This window comes from Toxotes jaculatrix, chromosome 8 (assembly GCF_017976425.1).
Source record: "Toxotes jaculatrix isolate fToxJac2 chromosome 8, fToxJac2.pri, whole genome shotgun sequence".
NCBI lineage: Eukaryota > Metazoa > Chordata > Actinopteri > Toxotidae > Toxotes > Toxotes jaculatrix.
Window position 1 is genome coordinate 27,506,989 of NC_054401.1, and position 20,937 is coordinate 27,527,925.

The window sequence follows — 20,937 nt, forward strand, 5'->3', positions numbered from 1 at the left end:
TGGCTTGATTGAGGGGTTTCCAGTGTGCAGCTAAAGAGCTGAGGTGATGGTGAAGGGAACACAAGTCTAGAGAGTGTATGACTGTAAACCCAGAGTTTCAACAACAAGAGGAGGAGATTGACTTGTGCCATTAAGATGAAGCTACAGCAGATAACAGCCAGTGATGCTTTCCCAGGCCAGATGAGACATGTAATCTCTCCAACACGTTCTGGGTCTATTCCCAGGTCATAATATGTTTGGGCGAAATACATTTTTAGAAGGTCAGAGTAAATATATTTAAAAAAAAAAAAAAAAAAAAAAGTAAAAGTAGGCCGCTCCCTACTTCTGACACCCGTACATGCACCACACCCATCTTCAAACACAGCGTTCATTGTGATCTCAGCTACACACCTGTAAAGTTTGGTGACTGCAGTCTCTGGCTTGGATTACAGGTGTGCGACTCCACTCTAAATCTTCACCTCAGTTGATGTTGCAAAGTGCAGCTTCACATCCACTCATTTCTCTGCGTTGACCTGTAATCACATGGATATTGACACAGTATAAGTCACTGATCTCTCTCTCCATGTGCAGCTGTGAATGTGACCCACAGTGATGTAACCTCACAGACTGACCAGGAGGCAGTGAGACAGACTCACTGCCTCACTTTACAGCCTGTCACAGCGCTGACAGCCCCTGGATCACACCTGATACAGGAGCACTGAGAGGAGAACGGTAAGAAGTTCACAGAGTCCGGATTATATCTGTCAGGTTTTGGTTTGCACGGTGGTTTAGTGTTGAAGAAAACAGCCATTACATTCACTTTGGCACCTAATCACACTGCAATTACACACTCTTCACTAAAGCTGTTTCACAAATAACACTGTCCAGGAAATAAAGTGTGTTAGCACTTGTGATACTGGTTGGATAGCTTTCTGATCTGCTTTGGTTGTGTGAAGAGCAGAGTGATTATTTTGGAGGAGAGAAGCATGAAAATCAGTAAAATATCAATTTGAAGGTCACAACCTTTCGCTGATCTGAGCAGATGGACTGGTTTATGATGTGAACCTTTCAAACGGAGGGGCGATGAGCCTGAGCGATGCTGCACTGCATGTCCAGACAAGGGGAATTCAAAGACAGGAAGTGTTGCTCATACGAAAACAACCGTGGAACAAATGAGTAATTTATCACATTACAGCACAACAACTGAACCTTTTAAGGCTGCTGCTGAATGATGTAGACCGCCACAGATTACAGTGAGTAAACCAAACCTAAACCAAGTTAGGGCAAACTTTTATTCAAAACAGCAAAGAAAAAAATCTTTCTCTCTATACATACTTACATACATACTGTATACACATACACACTCACATATACAGTCATGGAAAAAAATTATTAGACCACCCTTGTTTTCTTCAATTTCTTGTTCATTTTAATGCCTGGTAACACTAAAGGTATATTACCTGAAGAATACAATGAACACATCAAAAAATGCAGCTGATTACATAATACTTTATGTCCTATTTGACATGCTTAAGCTTAATTGTATTCCCAGGGTCTATAAGAGGTCATTTCATGTCATAAGCAGCACTGCACATGCAAAGGCAGAGAGTGGTTTCCTGCTTACATTCAAGTCGTAGCACAACTCAGAAGTTGTCAGCTCTCACATAATGCCTAAAACAAAAGAATTATGTGAAGTCACAAAGGCAGCCATGTTGGCACTGCTGGAAATTGACATGAGTGAGAGACAGGTAGCCAAAAAACTGAAGATCTCCAAGACAGCCGTTCATTACACCAAGAAAAAACAAGCCGAACATGGTACTACCAAATTGCTAGCTGGTTGAGGCAGGAAACGTATTTCTACCCCATGAGATGATCGTGCACTCATCTGTTCCTGTGTCAGGATTCGTTGGTTGGATCAGTGATGATCTGGGGTTGTTTCAGTATGAGTAACAACCCATGGAACAGGGCAAATGCAATTGTGTGAAGGGCGAATGAACCAGGTCACTTAAAGGGCTACTCTTGAAAACAGTCTTCTTCCATCAGCTGGAAAAATCTTTCCTGCCTTGAATGACTGGGTTTTCCAACAAGACAATGACACTTGCCACACGGCAAGGTCAGTTAAAGCCTGGATGGAGAACCAGAACATTCAAACCATGCCCTGGCCTGCTCAGTCAGATCTAAATCCAAATGAAAACCTCTGGAAAATCAAAGTTAAAATGTAGAACCACAAACCCAAAAACAAAGCAAATTTGTTTGAATTTGTGCAACAGGAATGGGCTGCTGTGACAGCAGAACAATATCAGAAGCTGGTGGAGAGCATGTCAAGACGCATAGCTGCAGTCATCAGAAACAATGGTTATGCAATCAAGTACTAACTCCTGTGTGTATCATGTGACTAAAACAGACAGAAAAGAAAACATGGGATGCCTAAAAGCACTGTTTTTGGCACTACAATGCCATAGCTATTGATGTAAGAACCTAAGTGATTTTGGTTATTATCAAGAAAACCATGGAAAATGGCTCATAAATTAAACTCTTATGAGCTATTTTTGTTGTTATCATTATATTTGTCAAACAAACGTACCTTTAGTGGTACCAGGCATTAAAATGAACAAGAAATTGAAGAAAACAAGGGTGGTCTAATAATTTTTTCCATGACTGTATATATACACAGCACCAGTAAAATGTTTGGACACACCCCATTCAGTGGTTTTTCTTTATTTTTATTACTTTCTACATTGTAGATTCATACTGAACATCAAAACTATGAAGGAACGCATATGGAATTATGTAGTTAACGAAAGCGTTAAACCAACCAGAATCTGTTTAATATTTTAGATTCTTCGAAGGAGCCAGCTTTTGCTTTAATGACAGCTTTGGACACTCTTGTCATTCTCTCAATCAGTTCCATACATAGACACTCACACACACACACACATATAGTTTGACATGTACATACATACATGTCAAACTCTTCAGCCAGTATTTTTTATATGCACACTCTGACTGAATGATAAGAATATTCCTTTGTATTAATTTTGTTTTTTCTGCTTCTGTTTACAAAGCACTCACCGGCTGCAAACAGCTTTCTTTTTTCCTTTCCTTTTTTTAAAACTTCACTGTTCAGGGGCATAGGAAAAGTCAATTCAAGGTTGCAGTAAATAGTGGTGATGGGTTGTGTTACATTACAGTAAACAGGGCAGCAAACTGAAGCCAATACAATCTCTGAACTGCCCCTTTCCACTGATGGAGTCAACCCAGTGGATCTCATTTCAGCCTGTACAATTACATGTTGTGACAGCTTTGATAAAACTTTTAATTGCATCCCCCTGAGCTTTTCTCTGATGCCTGAGACAAATTGACTTTGGCCTAAAAGTCAGATGGTATCAGATTTTTTTTTACTGCAGTCTCCAGGAAATAATCCTTTGTAAATTTGATCTGCACCCACCAAATAGCAAGTGGCACACACAGATGAGCACATTTACCAGCAGCTCTTTATACCCATTTATATGGTAGAGAAAGAACTCAAAGCACTACAACTGAAAAACATGCATTTAGTAAAAAGCTGCAAATAACTGAACCCAAAACCAAAGTGCAAGTGCAAGTGCAGGGGAAGTTTCATGGGGGCACTGAAAGTAACAAACTTGCACAGACGTTTAGTTCCTGAAGCTGACTGCTCATCAGTTGGGACGTGAGCTAATAATGTTTATTTTAGTGTGAACATTTGAATTGCATAGATTTGATATTATGAATTGCATTGAGCATTGTGATTCTGCAACGCTGATCGTTGCTCATCAGTCTTTAGCCCCAGAAACAGCAGCTAGCACAGTAAGCCGGCGTTAAGTTCTTTGCAGCTGCTTTTAGATTAAAATGCTAATTTTTGATTGACATACTTTTTTTTCCCCCCCACTTCCTATGTGCTTTGAGGCTGTTCCTCCTTTTATCTCAGCTTATAACATGCTCTAATTTAATGCACAACATAAGGGTTAATTTCATTTTCAGCAGTAAAATGTAATAAACTTACTGTGCTCACCTTTGATGGATGAGTTGTCTGAACAGCTCTGTCTCTGCTTCTTGGTACATTTCTATATAAAGTGAAAAAAAAACAAAAAAAAAAAACCCATTCTGTCACAGGAAATCATTTATCTGATTACATTAATGTGTGTAAAGAATAACACATTTTGTATCAAGGTTCCAGGTTCCAAGGCCAAATTAGTTATGGCAAAAACAACTGAAAAAAACAAACAAAACAAATGAAAGCATGTTGAACATTATGAACCAGGACCGAATGTAGCATTTGCAAAACTGCTTTTACTGTCAAAGCTGGACAGCCAGTAACACGAGGAAGGGAGGACTCAAATATAGAAAACCCCAAGACAGATGAGTGAATTAAAGTCCCTTTATTTAAACTCAAAGTCATAAAAGCATAAATGGCATAAAGTTCTCGACCTGGAAATAAAACTGGAACAACTAAAAATCATCCAAACAATGGAACAGGAACAAAACTCAACAAAAACACAAATGTCCTTACTGAGGCAGCTGGGTGCAGAAGAAAATCCAGAGACCAAAACCATGAGGACACAGGCAGAGGAAACAGGAACTCCACAGGAAAGAACAAAGGCAAGATAGCAGATGCAGACACAAGGGTGGACGCAGACAGACTGAAACAGGAACAGGGGAAGCAACCAGACTTAAAAACACAGGGGTAATGGGCCACAGGTGAAACCAATTAGGGCGGGGCAAACAATCAAAAAAGGAGGGAAACCAGACAAAGGCAGGAAGTAGAACAACACCAGATACACTAGGCACAAGACTTCAAAATAAAACAGGAAATACACAACCAAAACTGAAGAGACAAAACAAGAGGAACTTGATTTAACAAAACAGGAACTACTAACAGAACTTAACAAATTAAGTCTTAAAGGGGCTGTAAAGTGTTCAACAAAAGTCCAAGAAGAGTTCACAGCAAAACAAAAGAGTTCAGAAAACAGCCCCCTAGGGGCTGATCAAGACAACTACTACTGTTAAGGGTAAGGGTAATGAAGAACTCAGATTTGTTACTGAGACACTCACACACTTGACAGAATTTCAAGAGATGAATAAAGTGTCTTATTACTGGGCAACAATAAAGTGTTATTGTCTCCCCATCAGTGAACATATTATCATCACTTTCCTGATCAGCTCTGACATGGGTCTCTTTTTGTGCTAAAATTTAAATAAACAATAACCACAGCTTTGTCAGATCATACAACTGATTGATTTTTCTAACTGAAATATGTATTGAAATGGAAGGCATTAAAAATGATATCCTTTCGACAGGGACATCAGATCAGGAAATGCGTGTGTGTATGTGTCTTTCTGTGGGGCGGGTACGAAAAATGTTGTTCAGTTTGGATTTGTTGGTTTTGTGAGTTTAGTCATGAAAAGAGGGGCCTGAACTAATTTGCAGGTTTCGCATCATTAAACATTAATTTAATTTGAAAAAGAAGAAAAAAGGAGATACAGAAAGGATTTTAATGGCCACTTCTGACATGTGTACCAACTGTCATGAGCTTTTAAGAATCCTCTCTCTCTGTTTGGTGAGTTTTCGAGCATCCCAAACCCCTCAAAAATGGGTTTCTGCAGCAGAATAATAATAATAATAATTAAAAATGATCATAAGAATAACAATAACCTCTATAAAAACAATAGGTTCCTTGCACTTTCTGGCCCTGACACCATTGGTACTGGCCCAAATTAATAATGTAAAGCTCAGTCTACTTACTGATTTCCGGAGCTTTCAGTGGAAAGAATTTGCTCACTTTTCATGGAGACAGATCAGTAGTCAGTCAGTCAGTTCAGAGAGTAATAAAAGGTGGCCATATACAAAGAGTGTCAACAACCACTGTCCAAAGTGATGAATCTGGAGTTGCCCTTGTGTTTACTGACATTTGTGCCGGAGGGCAGGAATCCTGCTGATGACACCTGACCATCTGACTTCATTTATACACCTTGTTGTTCAGATCCTGGTTCCTGAATCTTGGAGCAGCAATGCCAAGCTCAGCTCTGTCTGCTACAGTTTGTTTCATCTTTACATGCAATGTTGATCTTCTTGTTTCATTTTTGAATATAACATATTTTATGTCAGAAATTATAAATGTGGTGTGTTCTCTGAACTGGGGTCCAGTTAAGCTACATCACATAGGGTGTACCAGCTGAGATCCAATCCTTTAAAATTTGTATTTTTCATATTTTGTTTTCAATGTAGATGGATTTTGGTGGATGATGGATTTTTCTACATCACAAAAAACAAAAAACAAAACAAAAACAACAACAATACCCAAAGAAGCACCACTCAGTCACTGGGTTTAATGAAATGCACTCAAGATATTCTTGGGCTGATGTTCTGAGTGGGTCCCCACACTGAGTGACACAACAGTGTAGGAGCCCATTTATTTGTGGGTGTTTTCCAGAGTAAAAGTGCACTTAATGGTGCAAGTGACTCTTTTTAGCCATCCACCAGGGACCAGGATTTAATTGCAGGGGCATGATTTCCACTCTGAATTGGACTGGTCCTTGCTCACCTCTTTTGAGCAATGAAAATATCTGAAAGTTGGTACTCATGATCTAAAATCACAGAGAGCCCTGAAGCATTGAGATAAATGTTAAGAGCTTTAAATAGCATCATAGTTACTAAACTAAAGAGACTGGCTCATATCGTTCCCGGAAACATCCTCCTACTAGCCAATTAAAAACAGAGTAATGTTCTCATTAAGAAGTGTTTGACAAGATGTTGTGACAGCTCACTTCAAATGATGCTTTCACGACCTTGTAGCACTGAAAAAAAAAGTGACTTCTATAGAATCCGCTTTCTGCTTTCACTCTCTGCATTTGACAATATAAAGTCTTCACACCTGAAAATACCTGAGGCCTTACTAAGACAAGTTTTTTTTACTGGATACTTCAAAGTTTATACTTAAATCTTGCTTAAATTGTAATATTACCAAATTTGTTTCATAATGCCATAAATCAGGATGTTTGCACAAACATGAAGTGAGCCAGCTGTAGCGTTTGTTCCTGATTACAAAATGGTTGTTTAGCCGAGTGTAAAGTTGACCAACAAATGTTACTGAATTAAGTCTGATGCAGTGCAACTTGTATCAGTGCAACAGGTCTATGGTGAAGAGCCCCGGAGAAAATGAGACACATGCTATCTCCCTTTGCTATGCTAATACCAGCAGGTACTGAGAAAGTAGAGAGGGGACGACTGATCTTCATGTCTCCTTAGACGCGAAGGAAGGGGCACTTGTTCTTCTGTTGTCATACAATGCTAATGAGCGGTTATCTTCTAACATTTTATGGCATAAAAAAAATGGCTTTTCAGAGCTGCATCCCTGACCAGACACCTCACCACAGAAAATAAAGTTTCCATGATGAATAAGTTTGCTTGAATTCAGTTAGTGCTATTTGTAAATGTATGTATGAATCATAAAGACCTGCCTCTTATTTACAAAGCATTACATGGCCTTGCACTTCAAGATATCCATGATTTATTGGTTCCATAACAACACACACTTCCATTTCTTTCCAGGTCACAGCTCAGACTCTGATCATGGCCCAAAGTATTTCTATCATTGCAGATACTGGTTTCAATGCTGCAACCACTTATATTTTCCACACAGTTAAGGCTGATTTTGTGGAAGAGACTTGAGCTGGCTGAAGAGTTTGACTTGTAAAAATGCAACAAGCTGCCACGTATGTGCGATTCATTGTAGTCGCTCTCCCGAGCAGAGATGCTCTGCTTTGTGCTCCTCGTACTATGTATTATTCAGCAGTTCATGGTGAGTGGCTGCTCTCTGAATGGCACTGAGAGGTCAGTGGATCACAGAGCACCATTAGCATCTCATCCCACTGCTGACTGTGTGTGTGTGTATATATATGTATGTGTGAAAGGGAGAGAGAGAGAGAGAGAGAGAGAGAGAGAGAGAGAGAGAGAGAGAGAGAGAGAGACCTCTGCCACAGTCAAATGTAAACATTTTTCAGGCCGTCCACTGGGAGATTTATTCCATTTCTTCAATTTCACCTTTATCTACAATGGGACCACTTTCTTTCCCAAGTGTGAAAACAAATCCTGAAAACACAAGACGAAATATGTGTTCTCTGGTGTACACAAACAAAACTAAAGGTCTGAAACCTCAATAGCAGGCCCTCAAGTCTGCACTGATCTCTGTGTGAAAGTGTAGGATAAATTCCAGTAAGAACATTTTACCATTAGTCCATAGATTCTGAGGCCTTGAGACACTGAGACACTACGGTCTCCACAACTTGACACTCTGGTGTCAGAGGTTCCAGTGACCCTTATGAGCACTGCAAAGGACAGTTTAATAGTGACTCATATGTGTCTCAGTGTGACCCAACTCAGAATGTAGAGAGGCCTGAGGAGTTAAAATCATAAACTTCAAGGTAACTTACTGATACTGAGTGGTGACATATAACAGTTCAAAAAGGAAAAGTGGCAGACATGCGTTCAAACAAATAGATTTATTTAAACAGTTAGAATTAAGACAGGAAATGTTAAGAACCAACAGGCTTGAAAGAACAAAAGCACTCAGGTAAATACAAAAGATAGTTTTTATTCTACAATATTTGAATAACCTAGATAGCACCAACTGAATACAACAATAAAAGTTTAAAACAAGGGCAGAGCACTCACTGTGGGGAGATTCTATTGCAACCTGCTTATACTCACACCATGTGCTCACCTGGTGCTGGTCCCACTAGAAGACACTTCAAACACTGCAAGGCTTTAAACACTGCAAGTCCACCAACACTGCACTGCACATGAGAAAATACAAGACACGACTATGTGACCGCCACCATTTATATTACCACACAGCATGCAAACTACTCCCCACAGGCTGGACCTCTAGCTAAAAATAAAAATAATTACAATCAGTTGGTTCTGATGAACAAATAAAGTGGACAAGAAGGGACTTATATGGACAGATAATTAAAAACTCAATGAGTTCACAGGAAGTAATGCCAGTGCAGCAAAATAATTAAATCAGTCCCTGTATTAAAAAAAAAAAAAAAAAAAAAAAAAAAAAAAAGTGAAGGAAACAGAAGGAAGTATAAGGAAACAAGGCCGCTCAGGCAAAGCAGCAGTCTGGATCTGGGCCTGAAAGAACTGACAACAACTATTAAAATGTATATTAATACTTTAGGGGATACAGCCCCACTACACTGCCTTTAAATAAGCTTCATACTTCAGGACAGTGGGGACCTACTACAGAACCCCTTGGCTCTGTCTGGTTCAGTGGATAAGACTCAACAAGGTACGACCCTCAGTCTTCTTGCCAGATGGAAACACACATTACTATAAAACACAGGGAAAGAGCCAAGTTTACTTTAGCCACGGCCTGCCTCTTGAGCATGGCATCAACAGCCTACAGGCTCACAGGACTGCAAATATCTGTATAATCAGAAAACACCTCTATTAACAAAATAAATCACCTTTTCCCTTTGCGTCTCTCTACAAACCAAACATTCCCTCACCTGCACACACCAAAGCACTGCTCACAGGAGGCCTCAGACAAAGAGGAAATGCTGCACCCTCACCTGGCCTTTTAAAGGCGGGCATATTCATTCCTACCCATTAGTGGGTGGAGTTACAAACCTAAACCAGCCAGGCCTCTAAGCCTAACTCAACCCTCACACCAGTAAATTCTAACACAGCACCTACAAGAAAGAGTGTTATGGGTGAATGGGAGTCATCACTTTTCAGATCTGGCCCTGCTAACGGAGGGGTGTAGGCATCTGAGGTATCTAATACCTCAGCTGTAATAACAGTAATAATTACTTAGCATGACACTGAAGCAGAGTTAACAGGTCACAGATGGGGATGGGATCCGTATCCCAGTGGCCCTGATCGGGTCAAAATTCATTTTCCATCAATTTCAGAGATTGAGGTGGCATGATTGGTGCTTCCTGTTGGGAGTGCCCAGTATGATTGAACTCTGACCTGCAAAACCAGGTAACCATGGATGATTAACCAGTAATCATCCATGTACAGTCTATATAGAGAAAGGGTGAGACAGACCTGTCCTCCAGAGAGCATGGTGAAAGAGCAAAAGCATGACGGTAGTGAGAACAAGGATTTGAATAAAGAGGAACAACAATAGACATTTTTCATTTCCTAGTTGTCAGATCTCACTTTTAACCTGCTTCAACCAGCCTTCAACCAACCCGAATTTAGATTTGCTTAAATAAAACAAAGGAACCTGCAGCTTTAAATAAGCTGAGCATTATGTAAGGAGGACTTGTGATGAGATTTCTACATGTGGACACAGAGGAATCATTGCAGACACCTGACACAAAATCTAATGGATGTTTATCAATTCATTTCTGTCACCCAGCCCCCAAGCTGCAGTGTCTCAGCCATGGGGTTTCACAGAGAAGCTTCTCAGTGGCTATACAGCTACTGACTGACTGAATCCCATCTACCAGTTACTACAACACACACACACACACACACACACACACAGACACACACACACACAAACACAAACACAAACGCCCTGTGGGGGGAAACTGAGAAATTATCTCCTCTACCAACCACCCACATCAGCACTGACCTCTACAGAGTCCCCGAGGGAGGGTTCTGCCATGGTTTGTCATTGATCCCCCAACACACACACACGGGTGTGATAGCAGGTTAGTTGAGGGGACACACAATCAATACGTTACCGTTATCTGCGGCACAGTGATAGCAGAGGTATCATATGCTGAGAATCACCAATGTTAGCTTTAATTGTTTATAGGAAGTTGCTGTAAAATCACAGTCTGACATATATTGTTGTGTGGAAACGTGTTGCCATGTGGCTCAGAGCTCATCAAGGGACCAGAAAATGGCAGACATCCCATCTCAGATGTGTACATGATGAGCAGCTATGTGTGTGTGTAGCCTGTTGTGTTTTCTTACATATGCAATTATCAGCAATGATCAAGAATAAATTAAGGAATGCAAGGGTACTTCTTGCTCAGAGCATGACCTTATTATTATGCCTATTAGGCAACCACCTCCAATTAAATACATGCAAGCACATGTTACAAAATATATTATACTGCTACGTGACATGAAAGCTGTATTTCTACTGATGAAGAAGAAGAAGATGAAGAAGAAGAAGAAGGAACAGGCCCTCATCCACAATGCTCCAAGCTATTTTGGTCTGAACGATCTGTCACATAAAGGCAAAGAGGTATATGTATTTAGAATAAATGGGTTTAATTGTTTTTTTCAGGGAAATTTAATATGATAGAGGAGTACAGCATTGGAAGTGAGTCATTTGCATTCTTTATTATAATATGATCAATGTAACCACAAAGGGTAGTCTCAACATTACTGTAGACCTCTGCTCTTCTGAGTTTTGCAGCTGTGACAACGAAAAAAACAAATGTGTGTGACTGTGTTTGTGGACAGCTGAGTAGTATTTGTGTTAAGTACAGAGAAAAGAATTTATTTCTTTGTGTATGTATGTTCTCAAAAACTGTACATTGATTTGATTCTTGCTCTTAAGGCCGTAGTATTTTTCTAAACATGATGAAGTCTGAAAGCTGGACAGTATGGGAACACTCACTATTCATGAATTTGAAAGCCCAGCCTGGGAAAAGCTCTGAGCGCTGGGAATAGCCGGTGGGGGGGGGGGGGGTCGGGGGGGAGGCGGGTCGTTTGGATCTCATTATGGGAAACAAGCGTCATCTTCACTCAGCCAGCACAGGAGGACAGTGACTCTTATCATTTCTCTGATTTCTAATCAGCATTATTACTATGAAAGCTTTCCTGGCACAGCTAATTCTCTCACACACACACATCGGTATGGGCAGCAACATGTCTGATACTTGAGATACAATGTTTTGGACTGTGTTAAAGAAACGACTGAGAAGTGTGTTTGGATGAATCCTAATTCATCTTTGATGGACTCAATTGCGAACCCATTTATAGAGATTTGGAAAAACAAAATGCAGTTCAGAGCATTTCTCAGGTCTGGTGGTACAGTGTGGCCTGAATACAAACACTTTAATGTCATTTCTTGAACAACGCTCCACGAAATCCTCATTTTTCGTGACAGTGCCATGCTTTTGTTGTAGGGTAAACTTTTCTGTTTCTTTGCAGCCATCGTGTCTCGAATGAACACGCAGCTGATGGCTGGGCTATTAAGACTGTAGAGCTAAGCACTATTGTTGATTTATTTTTAATGAGTTTTCCAATTATGCACGCAATAATACCCATTAGAGGTTATTCAAGAGAACTGGCTGTGGAGCAGGCCTGCGTCGCACAAACTTCTGCCTTCAGCTGCAGCAATTGTGAGACTCTTGGGCTACAATGCACGGTGAGAGGAGTCCTGACTCAAAGTACAGGTGTGGATGAAAAGCACAGTCTGTTCTGCTAATAGCAAACAGTTTTCTTTGTTTTGATTGAAAGAAAGTTTTATGCTGTTCCCGGGAATGTAACCAGTTCTTTAACATTTTAGCGGTGGAAAAGCTGTGGGGTGGGGGTGGGCAGGGGGGTAGAGTGTATGTGTATGTGTGTTTGTGTCAGTTGATTCCTGACAGGAACATTAATCATTGACTCATGGGCAGACATAGATCAATGTGGAAAGGTTTGCTTCCAACCCCCTGCTGGAAACATTTCTAAGTAAGAGTGCCGGAGTGACAGGCTGTAAATCAGGGTTTGTTTGTCGGATCAGTGGCAGGTTTAGCGGCTGTTGGCAGTGGCTAATGTCATAACACTTAAAATGCTGGAGGAAAACAAAAATCCCCAAAAACACACACTCATCTCTTCTTACTGTTGACTTTTACTGTCGCTGCTGAGCAGTGAGAACATGGTGGCTGGAGAGGTGGTTCCCAGTCCAGTTTAACACGCTTAACACTGCTGTTTAAGCTACAGTGGTTAATATTAAGAGAAGCCATTCTGCTGTTGTGGAAGGTTTTAGCCTTTCAATTGCAAATCAGATCATTTTAATGAGCAAGAAAAGGGTCCTTGAAGTGATATGAATCAGTACAATCATTTGAAATTATTCCACCTCATATATATTAGAAACCTGCAGTGGAGCCTTTGTGGATCGTAGAAATACCTTCAGAGCAGCAGTGAGTGTGTAAGCAGCTCTCTGCTGATTGCCATATATTTATCTGTCAGGAAAACCGATTACTTCTGTGAGAGGCTAAAACTAGAACTAATAAAATGTACTGACTAACGCTCTGCCTGGTAAGCTGCTACGTCGTCAGTTAAAACACAGCGTAGCTGACCGACCCCGGAGAGGGGCAGGATGGAGGTTTAATGGCTGTGTACCACTAAGGTGGAACTGCTTGGGAAAGACATTTTGACATCTGCTCCACAATTAAATCACTATACTGTTTCCTCCTCATTCAATAGTCTGACAGCAGAGACAGATGGATGGAAGTGTGAATGACTGTATCAGGACTTCGGCTGCATTAAAACACAGTCTAAGATGACCAGAGAGGCTAGGAGGCAGGAAGGAAGAATGGAGGTTTAACGGACTGATGCTCATTAGAGCGCTTTCAACAGTCATCTATTATAGGTCGACCTGAGCGCAATCATTTTAAATTTGGGTATAGCCAACTGCACAGCCATTGTTCTTTTTAAGCTAATTTTGTCCGACACCGTATAAAACATGTTGAATGATTTGCAGCAGCAGCAGCAGCAAAAAAAAAAAAAAAAAATCAGGCCGTACTTAACTGTGGAAGTGATTCTGAGATGCCTGATCAATTCTGTCCGTCTAACTTCACGTCTACTGTGGGACAGACGTCATACTGCAGGGAGTTCAGTGTTTTACATGGTTTTTGGGCCTGGCGTCTTCACCGACTGTGAAGTTCGTACCGACGATGATAAAGATTTAGAAGAACAACGTTGTTTCAGTTTGATGGCTCGGACACACTCTCATCACTCATTTTAAATGTCAGGAATGCAACCCCACAGCACAGCCGCTGTCATTCACTGTGTGCGTCTCTGGTTACACTAATGAAACAAGGAGTTCTGCAGTTTGTGTTCAGACAGAAGTCGGTGACATGAAATTCACAAGTGAAACATAATAACTAACTAAGTTGTGATGATCATCAAAAGTTATCAACCCTTCAAACATATATCACTAAGCCAACACACACTAATTGACTGAAAGTGTGTATCTGTTGAGCACAGATGAGAAGCGCTAACCACACTGTAACTTTCTTATTCAGCAGTGATACATATGGAAGTACAGCCAATCACGTGTGAATAAACAGATCAACCACAGCCTTAACGTGTTTATTATCCCGTTATTTTTATCTGTGACTAACAGCATGACATTTTCTGGTGACAAAGGACAGCATTATCGAAAATATGTCACGGTATCTCGTGTCCGTGACTGAACCTGTTTTCTTAGCTATATAGACTAAACGTGCTAATTCTACAAACACTGTTTTTAACACAGTGCTTTCAGGTGTTTAACCACTTTATACCTTATCAATGGAAAAAATGGCTCAATCTGTCCGTGTTCCTCCTTAGTTCAGAAATCAAACAGACAGCCAACACGTGTTGAAACAGTCTCAGGTGGTGCAGAGCCTGCTCTGTGTTGATGTATCTGACAAAAAAAAAGGACCAGAAACCACCTTATCGGCCGAGGGAACATCATAGAAATAGCTCTGGAGTTCAAGAGTTCTCTCTCTGGGGGTTTCTGAGTTCTCTGTCTGAGTCGGAGCAAGGAACAGTGGGAGCACCAAAATTCCTGGCATGTGGCAGTGTCATGTATAGTGACAGTGAAACCATTCAGTGGTATGTTCCCCTTTCGTACAGTTTTCAAAAGTATTATTACGCTGATGACATAGAAAATGCTGACATGCTTTTATACAAGTCCATCTCTGCAGCTGTCTGAGCCCAGATGTGTAGTGAAATTCTTAGATGCACGTCAGTAGCGGCATATGGGGAGAGACAGGCCAAATGTTTTTATCAGTTTAACTATTCATGTTGTACACACACACACATCCATGAGATCACATACAAGGCACTGATGCTGTTGTGTTATAACAAAGGTATGGTTTCCTTTCTGCTAGATTCACAACATTTTGGCCTGGGGGCTACCCTCTCTGCTTCTCAAATCCTTCTACAGCAAGTATTTGTTGATTTCCCTCTTTTTTTTTTTTTTCAATCATTTCCTGAGCTTGAATCTAGAGGATGGTAAAGCACTGTCAGTGGGATCCTACTGGCAAAGCCAGAATCTGCTACATACAGCTTTGTCTTATTGATTCTGTTTGATGAACACAAATGTAGGTCCTGCACAGGATTACGCCTGGGGAGAAATGCACACACAGACAGATATATACAGGGAGAAGCAGAGCGAGAGACGATAACGTATATGTGCATTCATCTGCAATCAGACTAATAGCACAGCAGAAAACACACTGAGCCTTTATTTGGATGTAATTGGATATGGGCCTTTCCTGCAGATTAGATTTACAGTAATTAGTCTTCTCAGGTGAAGTGAACACAGCCAGTTTCTCTGCACTGCATTATTACGCGTCCCTGATTAACACTGGTAAACAATAGGAATAACCACAACAAAGGCATCAACATACACTCCTCACCACTCCTCCAACACTGCCTGGCATTATTATTAAGAGGCGGTGGAATCTCTCACACTGCATGGTATATGGTGTGTTTGGGGATTAAAATGGCTGGTGTGGAGGAAATAAAAAGTAGACAATGACGGCAGACCTGCTGCCATTGGAAGTGTTGTTGCAGAGATAAGCTTGTGGCTATTATAGCACAGGCCAGCACCCCCATGTCTGACCGCCTTATCTCCTCCTGCTAAAATAACCCTGCCACACCATCAGCCTGGACATGGATAAGGGTGTTGACATACACTCGTGTTTGTGTGCGAGGTTGTTTTTTTTTTGTTTTTTTTACTGCACTGTCAAAATTTGATTACTTCAAGGCCCATCTCCTTGACTGTCATGGTAAATTGTAAGAAAATAAATAGCACCTGTGACATCTCACATAGGTTATGAAACACTGCTCTGATGCCCAGATTTAGGTGTACTTGTCTCTGTCAATTACAAGAGCCAGGAAATTCAAATTAGCGAGCTGGAATGGGTCGCCCTTGTGGTTTATCGAAGAAATATAAAACCAGTGGTGCTGCAGCTCCATGCTAGCATGGAGACCTAGCTAGCAGGAATGATGCTGACCAAGTGAGTTCAGTATGTTAGCATTGTAACGTTTGCTGATTAAAAGAAAACAGGAAGTACAGATGAGTCGTGGAAATGTCATTGGTTTTGTAGGTATTTGATCATCAGCCAACTCGTTGGACTGATCGTGACACCAGATGAAATGTCACAGGATCACCAGAGTTATTGTAGTTCATCATGAATGTCTGTATCAGATGTTGTGGCTATATCCATCCAATAACTGTTGAGCTGTTTCAAATAAAAACAGTGTCAGCCTCATGGTGGTGCTAGAGGAAACTCAGAGGATCGCCAAAGTTAAAGCTTTATGATGTCAGTCATTAAGATTGAATTCGTTCAGCTATTCAGCTATTTCAGTTTAGGCCAAAGCGGTGGACTGAGAGAGAGACGTTGCCATCCATAGAGTCCTGCTGCTGGTGTGGCATCACATCTGTTTTTGTCAATGGTATGAAAAGACACCTCCAAAAGCACAACTTGCATGATGTGGTCTTGGAGAGAGTCGGGCTTAAAATGTAAAAAGGTTATTACAGGACAATGAGTCATAGATTCATGATCATGGTCAATGCTAGAGATGAACCTTGAGCTTTTTGTCACGCTGTGACCTTTCCCGTAGCAACACTGCAACAGCAAATTCAACCATTTTAGTTCCACTACTGGTAAGTTTCTAATAATAGTGCAATTGTCAGCATGTTATTCGCTGTGCATTTGAATGAGCTGTTGAATGCTACAGCCTTAAGGCCCCTGGCTGGCCTTAAACTTTTAGTTTTGCAGTTTATAGTAACAGGCCAACATATGCCAGCATGTGTTTATGCTGTGTTTGTGCGTAGTCTTGCTTTTCTTGAGTTTCCATCAGAAGTCCTGTCTAATCGGTTTGCAGCAGGAGTCGCTCATCGCTGCCAAACATGGGACTCATAAAACGGAAGCTGCAAAAACAGATGTCCTCATGAATTAGTGAGGCACCCATGAAAAATTAACAGATGACCCAGGACGTAAAGCCAGGGGGCTTATGCTCATTTAATTCTTCCTTCAACATGCAATATGCTGCCTCCAGTCATTGTTTTCGCTGTCTGTCCCTGTCCAGCTGCAGCCGTCCTGTTTTTAGATGTGGCAAATTAACAGTGAAGGAAATGTGTCTGTCAAATAAACGACAACATGCGATGTGGGATAACAGGCTCCATTAGATTCACTGCTAAATGCCTGAAGAGTGGTTTTGGATGGTTTGAAAAATTATCTGTTTAAAATTCGGGATTAGTTTGAGCTCCAGAAATGTCTCAACCAGTCGCCTAGAGCAGGGGGTTTCTCACTATTTTTAATTCCGACGAGCCTCAGGCCTCTTCTCTGAGGGAAAACTACAGCACCAGTTTACACAACTGCACGTATTTGACTCTACATGAGAAGTACACTTACGGAGCCGAGCTGAACAAGCTTCCAGCTGTTTTTCCAGTTTTGTTGTAAAAGTCGGTCTATTCCCAAGCTTTGTAAATAGATTTGTTGATTTGTTGATTTTTGGAGTTCTGACTAAGGAGCAAATTATGTAAAAGCCAGAGAGAAATCAAGACACAGAGGCCCATTCCAAAATGGGCACAAAATTTATCTGCTTGAAGATTTTACTTTTTGGAAAATGCACCTTTAAACCAGTGACATTTTCCACCAGGCTGTCTTAGAAATGATGTGCTTCAGTTTTGATCAATACAGTCTAACTACCTCCAGAAGATGGCTCATTATTTTACGCCTTGTGTACTGTCAGCTTCATTATTCTGAGAATTATGTCCTTTAGAAGAGGAATTGAGAATCATTTCAAAGAATAAATGCCTTCTGAAAACGTCCTTCCTTGCTGTTGTACAAACCATTAGTTGGTACATTTGAATATACACTCACTGAGCACTTGGGTGAGTTGTCCACATACTGCGTTCACAATCTAAGAACTAGAACAGGGTTTTTACTGACGCTACAGCTGAAAAGATTTGACAAAAATCCTCCCATGCAACTCTTCATCATCATCATCATGTCTCCATCTATTCACGTCTGAAGCTGCTGGGAGACAAAGAAAGTTGTTTGACCTTTGGGATATTTTGCAGCTCTTTGGTTGGAACAGTAACACCTGGGTGTCAAACACACCCCCATATTCTCCTTACCGCTCATGAACTCCTGACTCATGGTGTAACTAACTGTTTGAACTGTAACAACTTCACCAGATTTCCCTCTCATCAGGGGCTCCTTATGGGCCAAAGTGCCTTCAGTGGTGCAGCGATGTGGCGTGTGGAAAGACCGGCCTATAACGTCATTAGCATCCATCCAGACACATTAACCTCACGTCGTTAATTAGACCATTAACAGGCATTAGCCTCACTTGTGCCATGTCCTACAAAGGCCTGACAGTGGTTATTAATGGACTAGCGCTGATGACATCTCCTGAACTTGTCTGTGATATTTTCAGATGGTCATCATGTTAAGACGTAGAGGAGAAGAGAAGGATTCTGATCACCAGCAGCTGCTGCACAGTCCTCCAACCACACTACTGTGACCATCCACCTGCCACATCAGGGCAGGAAGGTAGACTTTATATTTAACACCTGGCAGACGTCTGGATCTGGAAAAAGAGAAAAAAGGAAAAAAATAACGCAGATGAAAGACTGGGTGCAATGCAACAAGAAAGTACTTTCAACATTACTTGGAACATGACTATTAATAATAATAATAATCAAAATTACACAGAATTCTGCTGTTCAAATGTGAGAATCTGTTGCTTTATAGTTTATCTTGAGTAAATCTGATGGGGCACTTCACATCACACACAAAAAAAAAATGCCCCCATCAGACAATGACAGATGATTTCTGCATTAATCTCTAATAACAACAAACAGTAGCTGCAGCTCTGGGCATGGACATGTTGGTAAGAATGTGACTGTGTGTCTACTGAAGAAACACATGGGATCAGATAGCTACATGTTAAATTCATAAAGTTTGAGTCATCATTCAGTAAAAGTATTTATCAGCCAGAGGGCCTGATGAATATGGATAGACAGCAGTGTGAGTCTCTGACCTGGAGGTAAATCACTTACCTGGATGTAACTCTTCTGTAAATCACTGTAGCCGACCGTCGCTCTGTATCACAAGAAACAATCTAAACACAGTAACTGTGGAGAATAGCAGCAATAACAGTATATTTCTTTTCTTTACTTTCTTTTTTTAACTGCAGCCAGTCCTTTCTTTCTCTCAGATATTACAAAAAGAAACCATTTTTGAAACACAAGCAACAGATGTTAACCTAATGTTGTCACTGGACATTGTAAACATGTCATCTGCCATGTGTTGTACCAGGTATAAAAGTGGGACACAGCTTTATTGCTCAAGGACACAGGGTAATGTGATTCATATTCCTTAGTGAAACACTCTGCAGGTTATCCTTAATGTTTCCACATGTAACATGTTTACATGTACACATCAACCTGCTCAAGCTCATTGCTTGACTATAACAGAATATTGTGGCTACATAATAAATCATTTTAGAATTCCCCATTTAGTATATGTACAAATCTGGTATCTATTTGCAGAACCATATATGGCTGCTTAAATCTTTATTGTTCAGATTTATTTATTTATTTTTTTATTTATTTTCAGTTGAGGGATGTAAGTAATTCTCAGACCAGTATATACCAGTATAGATGTGCAAGCAGTCATCTAATTCCACATTTTTCATAAGTTTTACTCCTTTAATCTGAATTTCAGCTGCAGTCTCACAGCTCTGATTTCTAACGACAATTGGCTAATGACAGCTAGCTCAACATGTGCTGTAATGAGAGATAGAAAATTTAAAAAGACCCACTATGTTCTTTTTTTTTGCTAGATTTTCTCCTGTATAATGTAGAACACTGTGGTTTAGAATATGGGCACACTACTGCGATATGTTTACCAATTATTTCACCTTTGTGTGTTATTTTTTTAAGTTTATTTCTTTGTTAATGACAAAATGCAACTGAAACAGAAGATTTCTGCTGCTGAGTGACTGGAAGGATTTGATCTGGTACACAAAACGTTAAAATGTTTAAAAAAAAAACAGCAACTGAATTGAATTTGATAAAACAAAGTCTCGTCCACTTAGTGGTCAATAGATCACTCTGCTGGGGGAACGGATGAAAAGAGCTGCAGTTACAAATTCAACTTGTTAGACGACAAGGAACAAGCAAGTGACGGTCATTGCAAAGGAGATTGATAAAAGTATTAATCCTGCTGTACTATACAATATAACCACTTCCATCAGCCTTAATATCAGCGTCAGACCCCAGAGCAGCGTCAGACCCACAGTAAAAGCAGGGAACGAGCAGGGTTGTCGAACCAGTGTGGACACATATAGACCAACAACACACTCATGACTTTTGTTAGCAGTAAAATCCATAACCACGACAGTAACTCATCACTGCTGTAAAATTTGTTGTGTTTTGACCAGTGCTGCTGAACAGCTTTCGACTCATTGCAAACTGTCATAATTTTCTAATTTGGCCAAATAAAGAGATTTTTTTTTTCCTTGAATAGACTCTTGACTGAAAGTGAAGGCTGATAACAGGAAACATTGGTTCAAATGTCTCAGTATGACCTCAGGTTAAGAGCGTCTCAAAGACACTTTTCAATAAATATGTAACACAACTGTAAACGTTGAAGAAATAGTTGTTTTGGGGAAATGCACTTGAAGCCTAGAAGCAGGCAGTAAAAGCTAGACTGAGTCTCCATACAGGCTGCAGTGACTTC